Source organism: Capsicum annuum, chromosome 11, assembly GCF_002878395.1.
Source record: "Capsicum annuum cultivar UCD-10X-F1 chromosome 11, UCD10Xv1.1, whole genome shotgun sequence".
In the NCBI taxonomy this organism is placed as follows: domain Eukaryota; kingdom Viridiplantae; phylum Streptophyta; class Magnoliopsida; order Solanales; family Solanaceae; genus Capsicum; species Capsicum annuum.
The window spans coordinates 17,795,885-17,807,840 of NC_061121.1; the positions used below are offsets into that span (position 1 = coordinate 17,795,885).

Below are 11,956 nucleotides of genomic sequence, written 5' to 3' on the forward strand. Positions count from 1 at the left end.
AAACATCACAATTAAACACACAAATAACTATTTCTTTAGGGCTTCACTTTTACCTTTCTCCTACTTTAATTTCACACTCCCTACTCATTTAATCATCTATACTAAATTGCTTATGAGCTATAGATCAAATCAATGTCTATCAAAGAAGGGATTAGGCTACATATGTAGATACCAAAGAAATTAGGCTATAGGCTCAATGGGGCTAACTAGGGACATGCATAAGGGTAGGTAAATAAAGTTTTTACAATTAAGATAACAAAGAAATGCCTAAATCATTTCCTTCATTCAACACCCTTTATTTCGATTTGTAAACACACCGGGCAAGTTCTAGAAACTCCTATACATTTAGAATATCCACAACTACTCACAATCACGGTAAATGCAAGGAATCAAATCAGACCTTTACGATTCACGATATTGTTCTTTGTCAAATTCAATATTAAGCAAACAACTCGTATTTCACTTTTTGAGATTAAGATGTTTACAATCAAATCCTTTGAAATTTTAGACATGCTTTTGTTTTTCAAAACTCAATTTAGCCTAAATCACTGCAAAAAATATGCCCCACACAACACTTCTCTAAAGTTGAGATTGAATTCTCATCACTCCTTTGCTTCTTAAGACCAACTTCCCTTAAGACGGTCGTCATCCATCTATTATAGGGGAAGGCACTGTCTGTGACAAGTTATTTTGAATTGACAAAGAGGGAGAAAATAAATACTATAAACTAAAGTTTGCCATGGACGACAAAAATAAATAAAAGCAAATACTTTAAAATGATAGTAAAATGCGAAAAATGCCTTTAGGGCAAATTGCAACAATCTTTAAACTTACGAACTATTACAATCCAATAGAACATAAATATAGAAATTGTCCAACCAAAATAAATCAACATATAAATCAGAGCTTGAAAACAAAGGACAACCACCCCATACTTAAATGAAGCACTCTCCCAGTGATCAATAAGCATATGGCAAGGTGCGTCATACTTCTTGCTCAGTCAAAGGGAACCATCACTGTCATGGAATCATTTGCACCCTCCCCACCATAACCATCATCAGCATCCGCATCGCCATCACCATAAATATCTATCTCAAAATATGAGTCTTGGTACTGCCTCTCAGCATCAGTCAGTGTATCATTATCAGCAGGTTCCACAAACTCAGACTTGGTCCTCAGCGAAGTTCTAACATGATAGTCCGGGGGTAATCTAACTCCATTGCATGAAGTTCTTCATTCGTTTTAGATCTTTCCCCATCCGCAGCTGCAGTATCTATAGGCCAAACATATCGGTAGATATCTCATCAGCCCGAGCTTGACACTCAGTCATAGTCAGGATTGGGCCTTGGGCCCCAACAATACTCCTAGCAATCTAAATATCAATCGACCGAGTGAAAACATCCAGCTTGTAATCCAACTCCACCTCATCCACCCTATGCCTCCTTAAGAATCGAGTAAACATCCCTTCAAAACCATAGTTATGCCCCTGCTGGTTGCGTGCTTTCTTCATAGCAGAGAATATAACCTGGCCTATATTAATCTCAATATCATTATGCATTAGAGCATAAATCAAATATACCTGATCATATGTAACCTCTGTCATATGTTTTTTTATGAATAAGGCAATGATACACAATGCGTCCCTATATACAAGCCTTTTTGTTCATCTGTGCATACGAAAAAGATGAGTGCATGCCAGTGATTCGATGCCTGGTCTACCTCACAGATAAGCGTGTACCATATAGTAAATGTTTGATATGAGCATAAAAGGAGTGACAATCAACTGCCTCAACTGGTTCGCATCTGCCTCAGGTATACCCAATAATTCATTAATATCTGCAGTTGTGAATCAGACTACCTTAACACAAATCTTTAATTCATAATTGAGGTTACTTGCATGCCAGTTATCATAAAAATCACATACTAAATGCAAATTTCACTTAGTAGGATGATGAAAGATAAAGTTTATATTCACCTTCTCTATTTATCGTACCATGCTTAGGAATTCCCTTAGCAGGCTCACCTTGTCAATGAAAACCTCCAAAATGTATTGGCTTCAATGTGTTTGGAGTACTACTACTTGCCTACTTTTTAGACTGCCTTGAACCCAAACTTCCTTTTTTCACCATGCTATAGTGGTGGAGCACGTGGTATCCTAGCAAGTAGATTTGCAGACTGCCTACTTCATTTCCTAGCTGGTACAGAGGGACCAACCTTAGCCTTTTCTTTTGGCTATTTGGGATCCATGGTACCTGTCATTTTATATATGTAACAAATAAGTGAGTAATTGAGTCTTAGGTCATTCTAACTTAAAATAGGTATGGACGATTCACAATCATTACCCCAGACTTAATTATTAGCTCAATTGTGCACATATGAACCTAGGGTACTCAGACTTTCCCTTATTCAATACAGTTTGCACACATACACAAAAAACCAAACCATGACAAATGAAAATTTATATTTCAATACACAAGAGTGGAAAAATGCATTGTATAGGTAAGTGCATAACTAGTGCTACCTTAATTCAATTTGACTCAATTAAATTCAAATATACCACAAAATGTCATAACTACTATGTGTGAAGAAAATAATTCAATTCCAATTAAATTATGACCAAAGTAGTTCATCATTACCATACAAGTTACTCAGACTTCCCTTCCCAGAATGACACAAATCTCAATGCTTATGATGATAGATCAGTATATTCAAGCAACAAAATGTAATGTGTAATCGGCAATAATGCGATCTCAGAACTCAAACCCAAAATACCCCCAATAAGTGAAACACATGGAAATGCACATAATGTTGCCAACACCCTTACGACCACTCACATTTCATAAATCAATATACCAAAGCAGTAAAATTACCCAATCAAAATATGATTATAACCCCACACTTCAATTTAACCGTCATTGTCTCACCAATTAAACAAATTAATGAAAGATTATGAAGGCTATGATTTAGGATTCACAAAAATTTCAAGAAATATTATAGCATATGGGGATATAACTCACAAAAATTATGAAGAGAAAAACTAAATCATGCAAACAATACCAAACTTCTCAATACAACAGAGGGAAAATTGAAATATTTAAGCACTTACCTTAGTTGTTGAGAGAAGGATAAAACCTTAAAGAAATTTGAGAGAGATAGTTGGGTTAAGAGCGAGAGAGAGGTGGCACTGAGGGTGAGAAAGTGAGGGAATTAGGGTTGAGGGGATATATATAGAGGGTCGGGTCGGGTTTGGTAAACTTAAGAATTTATGTCTGATTTTTAACTCTAGCGCGATGCTTTAGGATCGTGCTGGTTAATTGGCTATTGGCACTTTCCAATGAACTTTTTACCTAATTTTTGGAAAGTGCCAATAGCCAATTAACCGCTTAACGCAATGTAGTGGGATCACATTGGTTCACTAGAAATTGCCAATTACCAATTAACCACTTAACACAACGTGGGGGTATTACGTCAAGCAACTGGAAATTGATAATTGTCTTTTTGCCAGCCAACACGATATGTGCGTATCGTGCTAGGACACTGGAAATTGACAATTGTCATTCTGGTCAGCTCCACAATGTGTTGGCCTCTCATTTCAAATTCCAATACCTTTCTCAACCTTTTTACCTAATTTTTGCACCTGACTTACACACATAAATTTTACAAACCTGATTTCTTCCTTGGACATAGTGTTCTCCTTGGTTCTCATTTTCTCATCCCTACAAATCAAACAAAAACAAGAAAAAATTATAAGAAAAAGTGGGTTTCCTCCTACTTAGCGCCTTAGTTTTGGTCGTGGCATGACTTATTTTTATGTATTTTTTCTTTTTCTTTCTCTTCTAAAAACTAAAAATTAAACTACCTATAACATTACATTTGTGGGTTGCCTCCCACATATCACCTTATTTTACGTTGTGGCACGACTTAGCTCAGTCTCACTCATTAGTAAAAGTGACAGAATCATTGTGCTTATCTCTATGATCAGCCTAATAATGCTTCACACATTGTCGGTTCATAAAAAACTTCTCAGTCTTCTCTTTATTCCATCGTTCAAACTCTCCATAAGGCGTCAATTGCACCACCTTAAAATTCCCAGACCACTTAGACTGTAATTTACCCAAAAACAACTTTACCCTTGAATTGAATAGCAAAACAAGTTGTTTGAGTTCAAACACTTTGTCCGAATTTGCCTGTCATGCCAACTATTTGTTTCCTCTTTGTATAGTTTGGCATTCTCATACGCATGGAGATGAAACACATCAAGTTCAACAAGCTGCAACAACCTCTTCTCTTCCGCAACCTTTATCTCATGATTCAACTTTTTAATAGGCCTTTCTGTAAACCAAATGATATGGAGAGGTACCACTGGGCATTTTATTAGTTGTCTGGTACACCCACAATGCATCATCTAGCTTCTCAACCCAATCCTTTTATTGCCCATTAACAATTTTCTATAGTATCTACTTTATCTTTTGGTTGGATACCTCAACTTGACCACTTATTTGTGGATGGTACATAGTGGCTACCTTTTGCCTAACACCATATTTAGCAAAGATATTTTTAGACAAAGTGTTAATGAAATGCGTGCCTCCATCACTGATTATAGCTCTGGGAGTGCCAAATCAGGAAAATATGTGTTTTTTTACTAATTTAATACCACTCTCGTATCATTAGTCGGACAAGCTACAACTTCAATCCACTTAGATACGTACTCAATCGCTACTAAGATGTATAAGTTACCATTTGGTGGTGGGAATGGTCCTTTAAAATCAATCCCCCAAACATCGAATACTTCCAACTTCAAGGATATTGGTTAAGGGAATCTCATGATGCCTTGAAATTGTACCTAACCTCTAGCATTGATCATAAATCCTTATGAAAGCTACTACATCTCGAAACAATATTGGCCGAAAGAACCTGGATTGCAACACTTTTCTGGCTATTCTCTGACCTCCATGATGTCTACCATAAGTTGATAAATGATACTTTTTTAGCACTTGTTTGAATTTAGCTTCCAAAATATATCTACGTATAGTTTATCAGGGCCCTTCTTGAAAAGATATGGCTCGTCCTATATATAAGCACGAGAATGATGAAGCAGTTTCTTTATTTGTTGAGTGGTGGCTTCGGGAGGATAAACTAAATATGCTATCAAGTTCAAAATATCAGCATACCACGAAAGCTCATATTCATCTAGATATAATAATTTTACATTCAAAAACTCTTCCTAAATGTAGAGAGACTAATCCGCAATATGGTCATATGTAAGACCCCATGAAAATTTAAGTCAAATTAAGATCCTTAAAGCTCAATAGATGATCCAACACTTAGAATATTTTAGACTAAATCCAACACTTAGAATATTTTAGCTAAGTGTTCAACACTTAGTCTCATTTTAAGCCTCTAAACTTTGGGGATTTATTTCATGACCTTTCCGACCTCCGTTTTTAAATTTTCAAGTTGCATTGCAATGGGGAAAGTCAATAGTACATCTCGGGTGAATTTTGGAATTTTTGGAATAGCGTAAGGGCATGTTTGGTTTCCCAAACCAGTAGCTAAAGGCGCCGCCCAGGCTAGACCATCGGTCTAAGCAGGGTGCCGCCCAGGCTATACCCCCGATCTAAGTAGGGCGTCGCCCTGGTTACTTCCATTGGGTCAAATTCTTCAGCTTTTAGCCTAAACTTGCAGAGTCAAAATGATCAATTTCCTATCCCTAAATAAGCCTATAAACGCGAGATTTAGCCACTTTGAAGCCAAAATATACTCTTTTCTCTCAAATACTCTCAAGAACAAGTTAGGATTTTAAATTAGAGATTCAAATTCAAGAAAATTTCACAGTCAATCTTTGTAGAATCACGAACTAAGGTATGTATAGTTTTCATTCATGGATTCCTTTCATCCATGAAGCTCAAGAATCAATTTTTAAATCATATATTATGAATATTATGTTGTGGGTTGATTATGCTCATGTGATAGTTGTTGTATGATTTCCAAGTTGGAATCGTTATATGTTTTTATGAAACTATGTTGACATGTGAGTTGAAATCTATGAATTTATTTGGATATAATACTTCAATTTTATGACTATGCCTATGCCCTAAATGGTGCATGCAAGGTGTTTGATATAATGCCTAAGAGGATAGAAATTATGCTTGATTAGTTCAAGTATGTCCTTAATGGTAAATGCATGTTATTCTCTTATGTTCAAGGTGAATTCCATGTTATTCTTATGTATTGAAATTATTGTCGAATTGCTCATAAATTAGTCTTATGAAATTATGCCATGTTTACATGCAATCGTATTTATGTACCAAACTATGATAACCATGTGATTTATGAAATCCCCATATTTCTTGTAGTATGAATTGTTGATGTTGGTCATGTATTTAAGAAGTGTCATGCTTTGTTAGTTTCCTTCTATCGAGTCCTGGGGGTACTTATACCAAAAAATTTAGCTATGTGCCTAGAGACAATGTCATATTTCAAGGATACTTTCAGTCAAGCCATGATCCATAGAATTCAGTCAATCATGTGATTCAGGAAGAATCTCAGTAATCTTATTAATATCAGTGATTTTAGTCAGTTGTCAGATCTCAGTAATATTTTGTCAGTCAATGAAATTCAGTGAACTCAGTCCAGTTCAGTACCGTATATTCAGTTCAGTGTCAATTCAGATGGGAGTAGGATTCAACACTGAGTGAGCCTAGGGATGGGAACTCACCTGCTATTGGAGGGTGTGATTCTTAGAAACAATCCTTGCACTCCATAACTATATAGCCAACGTAGGTTGAGACATTATACCATCTATATGAGGGTATATTAGGTGGGTTAACCTATTATATGAGGGTCCCACCATTCTCATTTGAGTACCTGCTAAATGAGGGATAACTCACAGCTTTTCCTTACCAGTGGCATGGTATTTATATCTTTCCAATTAGGGGCATGTTGGTTAGATGAATTCTCCCATAGTTACAGTCTCAGTAAAAGAACTCAGATAGTTCTTCAAATTTCAAGACTGTCAGAAACACACTCAGTACAGTATAGAACTCAGCTAGTTCCATCAGAACCTAGACTGTCAGACACAGTCTCTTAGTATCAGTTATATCAGTTATCAGTAACTCATGATATCAGTATTCAGACTCAGTAGTCAATATCATCACGAATTCAGTCATAGTTACTCATTCATGCATGTATTCTCACACTTATATTATATAGTTAGCTAGTACATATTCATGTATATGAACCCTTTGCATTTAGCCTACCTCACTTTCATACCAGTACATTCAATCGTACTAATACATTTGCGCTATGGTGTTTTATTTCCATAGGTTCAGAAGCCTGAGCTTTAGAGTATCAGTAGCATTTTCAATTTCAGCATTCAGAGTCAGCAGTGAGTCCTCATCCTTCGAGGACATGATCATTACTTTATTATTTCTTTACTTAGTTTATTTCACTAGTTGGAGTTAGTTGGGGACATGTTCCATCAAATTCTTATTCAGACAGTTCAGTTAGGAGAGGCTTTTATACTTGATGTTTTCTGACAGTTTATTTTAGTTTTAGGTATTTAAATAACCCGTTCAGATATTATTTTATCAGTTATGTTATAGTTTTGAACCTTATGGCCTTACATCTTATATTTCATATATTTATAGTATTTATATTTCAATGCTTAGTTAAAGATATCAGCCATGGTTTAGCTTGTGGTCCTTCAGGGTCATGAGCACCGTGTAGCATTCTAAGAACCAGATTTAGGGCATTACATTATAAGACTCCAAGAGTGACAAATGGTCTGCTACTTGGTTTTCTGCTCCTTTTCAATCAAGAATCTCCAAGTAAAACTCTTGCAATAATAAAATCTACCGGATCAATCGAGGCTTTTCATCCTTTTTGTTGAAGAGATACTTTATGGCCGCATGGTCTGTGTGAACAATAACCTTGGTTCCCACCAAATACGCTCTAAATTTATTGAATGCATAAACCACTGCTAACATCTCCTTTTCAGTGACTGATAATTCATTTGGGCTTCATTTAAGACTTTACTATAACAATAAATAGAATAAATGACCTTGTCTTTTCTCTTTCCCAAAACAACTACTATAGCCACATCACTTGCATCACACATTAATTCAAATGGAAACTCCTAATCTGGAGAAATTAAGATAAGTGCTTCAATCAGCTTCTCAAATGCTTCTTGACAATTAGCCCCAAAATCAAATTTGGCTTCTTTTTCTAACAACTTACACATCGGGCTTACAATCTTTGAAAAATCTTAAATGAAGCACCTGTAGAAACCTATATGTCCCAAGAAACTCTACACTTCCTTCACTGTAACCGAATGTGGTAGCTTTTCAGTCACTTCAATTTTGGCTCTACCTACTTCGAGTCCTCTACATGCTACTTTATGACCAAGGACTATTCCTTAACCAAAAAGTGGCACTTTTCCTAATTCATCACCAAATTTGTCTCTTCGTAATGAGTAGGACTCGATCTAGATTATTCAAGTATACATCAAAAGAATTAACATAAACAAAGAAGTCATCCTTGAATACCTCGACAAATTTTTCAACTATGTCATAGAATAATGCCATCATGCATCTCTAAAACATTACAGGCGCATTGCAGAGGTCAAAAAACATGTGTTTGAATGCATATGTGATATATGGACAAGTAAAAGTTGTTTTCTCTTGGTCCTCGGGTGCTATGTTGATCTGATTATAACCAGAGTAACCATCAAGAAAATAGTAATGCTCTTACCCTGCCAACCTATCCAACAAGGATAGGATAGTGGTCCTTTCTTATGGTTTCATTTAGCATCCAGTAGTCAATACAGATTATCTATCCAGTCACCATGTGCATAGTTCATTTGCTTCATTGGTAACAACGGTCATCCCACCTTTCTTTAAGGCGCAATATATTGGGCTTAACCACTTTTTGTTTGAAATTAGGTAAACAATTCCATTATTGAGCCACTTGATGACCTCTTTCCACACCACGTCCTTCATCACCAGATTCAATCTACATTGTTGTGACACCCTTGTTTTGAAACTTGTTTTAATGTATATATTATGCATGAAAAAAACTAGATTTATCCCTGTAATATTAGTCATCTGCCACCTAATCACCTTCTTCCTCTTTCTCAAAACTGTCATAGCTTTCCTTACCTGTACATTAGATAAATTTGCAGACAAAATAAATGGCAAGGTATCATTGTCACCAAGGTAAACATATTTCAAGTGAGGAGGAAGAACGTTAAGCTCCAATTTTGGAGCTTCATCAATTGAAGCTTTGGGAGATGGGCCAATTTGCCTATTCAATAACTCAAAAGGAAACATCCTTATTTCAATCACCATCAAATTCATGACTTGGTCCAATTCCAACGCCTCTAAATTTCCACAAAGATTATGAACCATCAAAGCTCGCTGTAGTAGATCATCAAACAATAGAAAATGTAACTCAGAAGCAAGGTCAATAACCGATATGGAAGATAATTCTTCATATATAGCCAATAATTTCAGCACCTTGCACACATAAAAAACATCCACTTTATTATGCGTTCTCATTTTCATCTTCCTTGCTGCTATATCAATTAGTGACTACCCTGTTACTAATAAGGGGCAGCGTAAAATATATGGAACGACCAGATCAGCTTCAAAGTCAAGAATTACAAAATCTATTGGAAAGATCAGTGATCCCACTTTTGGTAAAACATCTTTAATAATTCCATTTGGTCTTGCAAGGGACCAATCATCCAACTGCAAAACAATGGTCGTGGGTTTGGGACTTCCAAGACCCATCTTTCGATACCAAGATTTGGGCATTGGATTTATATTATCCCCTAAGTCACACAATCCATGACCATGGATGGTCTTACCAATAGTGATCTGTAAAGTGGAGCTACCTGGATCCTTTATCTTCGTAGGAAATTTTGTATCTTGGATGTGCACTCCTCAGTAAGTGTAGCCATAACATACTCTATCAACCGATTCTTGTTTACCATAATGTCCTTAAGATATTTTGCATATTTTAGAACACTCTATAGAATATCAATAAGAGGAAAATTTAGATGAACCTACATTAGAAGATCCAAGAACTTGTAACTGGCCTCCTCTTGATGCTTTCTTTACCTTTTATAGAAGGGTAAAGGTAAAGTATTCTTCTCCACTTGAATTTCATTACTTACAGCTTTTTCTTTGATCTCTTTCTCCTCCTTATGATTAGAATCATCATCAGCGACCGTGGGACTGACCTGCTCAGGTGCCATCTTCTTTAACTGCAACCCATTCTTTATTATAACTGCATTTACCTACTTTGGATTTGCCTCTATATTTCCAGGTAATCCTCCTTGAGGCCTTGTATTTTGTGCTCCAGCAATCTGACCAAGTTACAACTCCAAATTCCTAGTGAACAACTAATGACTTTATAGACCTGCTGCAAATTGTGCTTGATTTGCCAAAAGATGCTTTTTTATCTCCCCCATAATAGTCTGAGTATTAGTTTGATTATTTTGAAAATTTCATTAATTCTATTGCACTGGCCCCTTGTAATGATTATTACTCTGTGTCTAATTACTACCCATGAGAAAATGGGATAATTTCTCCAGTTGGGATTATATGTGTTCCCGAAGTTCTATTGCCCTAGACAATTTGCATTCCCTATATAGTTCATAGAATCTAGATTAATAGTACAATCATCTGCTGCGTGTTCACTACTCTCGCAAACCTCACACCAAGAATTTACTTGTTAGACTATATTAGCTATAGCTGCCTGTGGAAACCCCAACTTCATGTTGTTCAATTGAGTAAGGATTTGATTTTTGCATTGATGCAAGTTAGGATGATAATACTGTGAAATGATCTACCTCTAACACGCCAACAACTTTTTTAAAGCACTCCTCAAATTCGTATGCTGTTCAGGATTCCCTTGTAAAATCAAATTCAGCAGTGTGTATAATTTATCATAAGTCTTCTCAAGAGCTTGACCACCTGTGTTATTTGACTATGGTTCTTTTTCTTGAGCCGAGGGTCTTTCGGAAACAACTTCTCTACTTCTTTGGAGGTACTAGTATGGACTGCGTTCATTCTACCCTCCTCAAACCTCACGATGTGGGAATTTACTTTGTTTGTTATTATTGTTGTTGTTGAAGAGCTTGCCCACCTACTGCTGAATCTAAGAAAATCTTGGTATTTGGCTCAAGTACCTCAATAAAAGTATGCACAAGGACATCATTCTACTGATGATGGTGAGGGAAATTTCTGAGCATACTTTTAAATCTATTCCAAGCTTGGTAGATATTCTCTCCCTCTTTTTTTGTGAAACTCAAAATCTTGCTTCTCAAGCATGTAGTCTTCCCATAGGGAAAGAATCAAATAAGGAACTATCGAGAGAGATCTTCCTAAGAACTGATGGAGAGTGGTGGTTCACTATATAACCACCTCTTTACTTCCCCAATTTGAGAAAAAGAGAAGATTGTCAATCTGAAATAATCACTATTCACCCCTTTAGGAATGTAAGTATCACTTATTTCAAAGAAAATCTGTATGTACTGCTGTGGATCTTCATGTGAAAGACCAGAGAATTGCCCTGCTAAATTCAGCAATTGCACCATACTCTGCTTCAATTCTAATAGACCACTCGGATTAAGCTTGTAAATACTGTTAATATCATGGTTCATGAGTAGGATTGCCATCTCACAAATAGTTCTACTAGTTGGTGGAGAAGGAATAATGGGGATAACTAAAGCTGGGACATTTCAAATATTTGGATCGATAAGATCGTTAGGACCAATTGGATAAGCCATTTGAACCTGTTGAATGGGATATTAAGCTCTTCATCTTTGTTGAAATATCAGTTCTGGTTCTGCAAAAGGCTCTACCAACTCTTTGTCTCTCGCCAGTCCTGTAGTTGGCTAATCCTGCAAAAATTCAGCCACTAAGATCAAGTCGTTAAGACACCGGTGTTA

General features: G+C 36.2%; 1 non-coding gene across 1 annotated transcript; it reads left to right on the plus strand.

Annotated features, from left to right (window-relative positions):
• The first annotated feature begins 11,228 nt into the window (after positions 1-11,228).
• Positions 11,229-11,335, plus strand: LOC124889074. The gene has a single exon (XR_007047691.1). It is a non-coding gene; the product is annotated as a small nucleolar RNA R71 (small nucleolar RNA).
• The last annotated feature ends 621 nt before the right edge of the window (positions 11,336-11,956 follow it).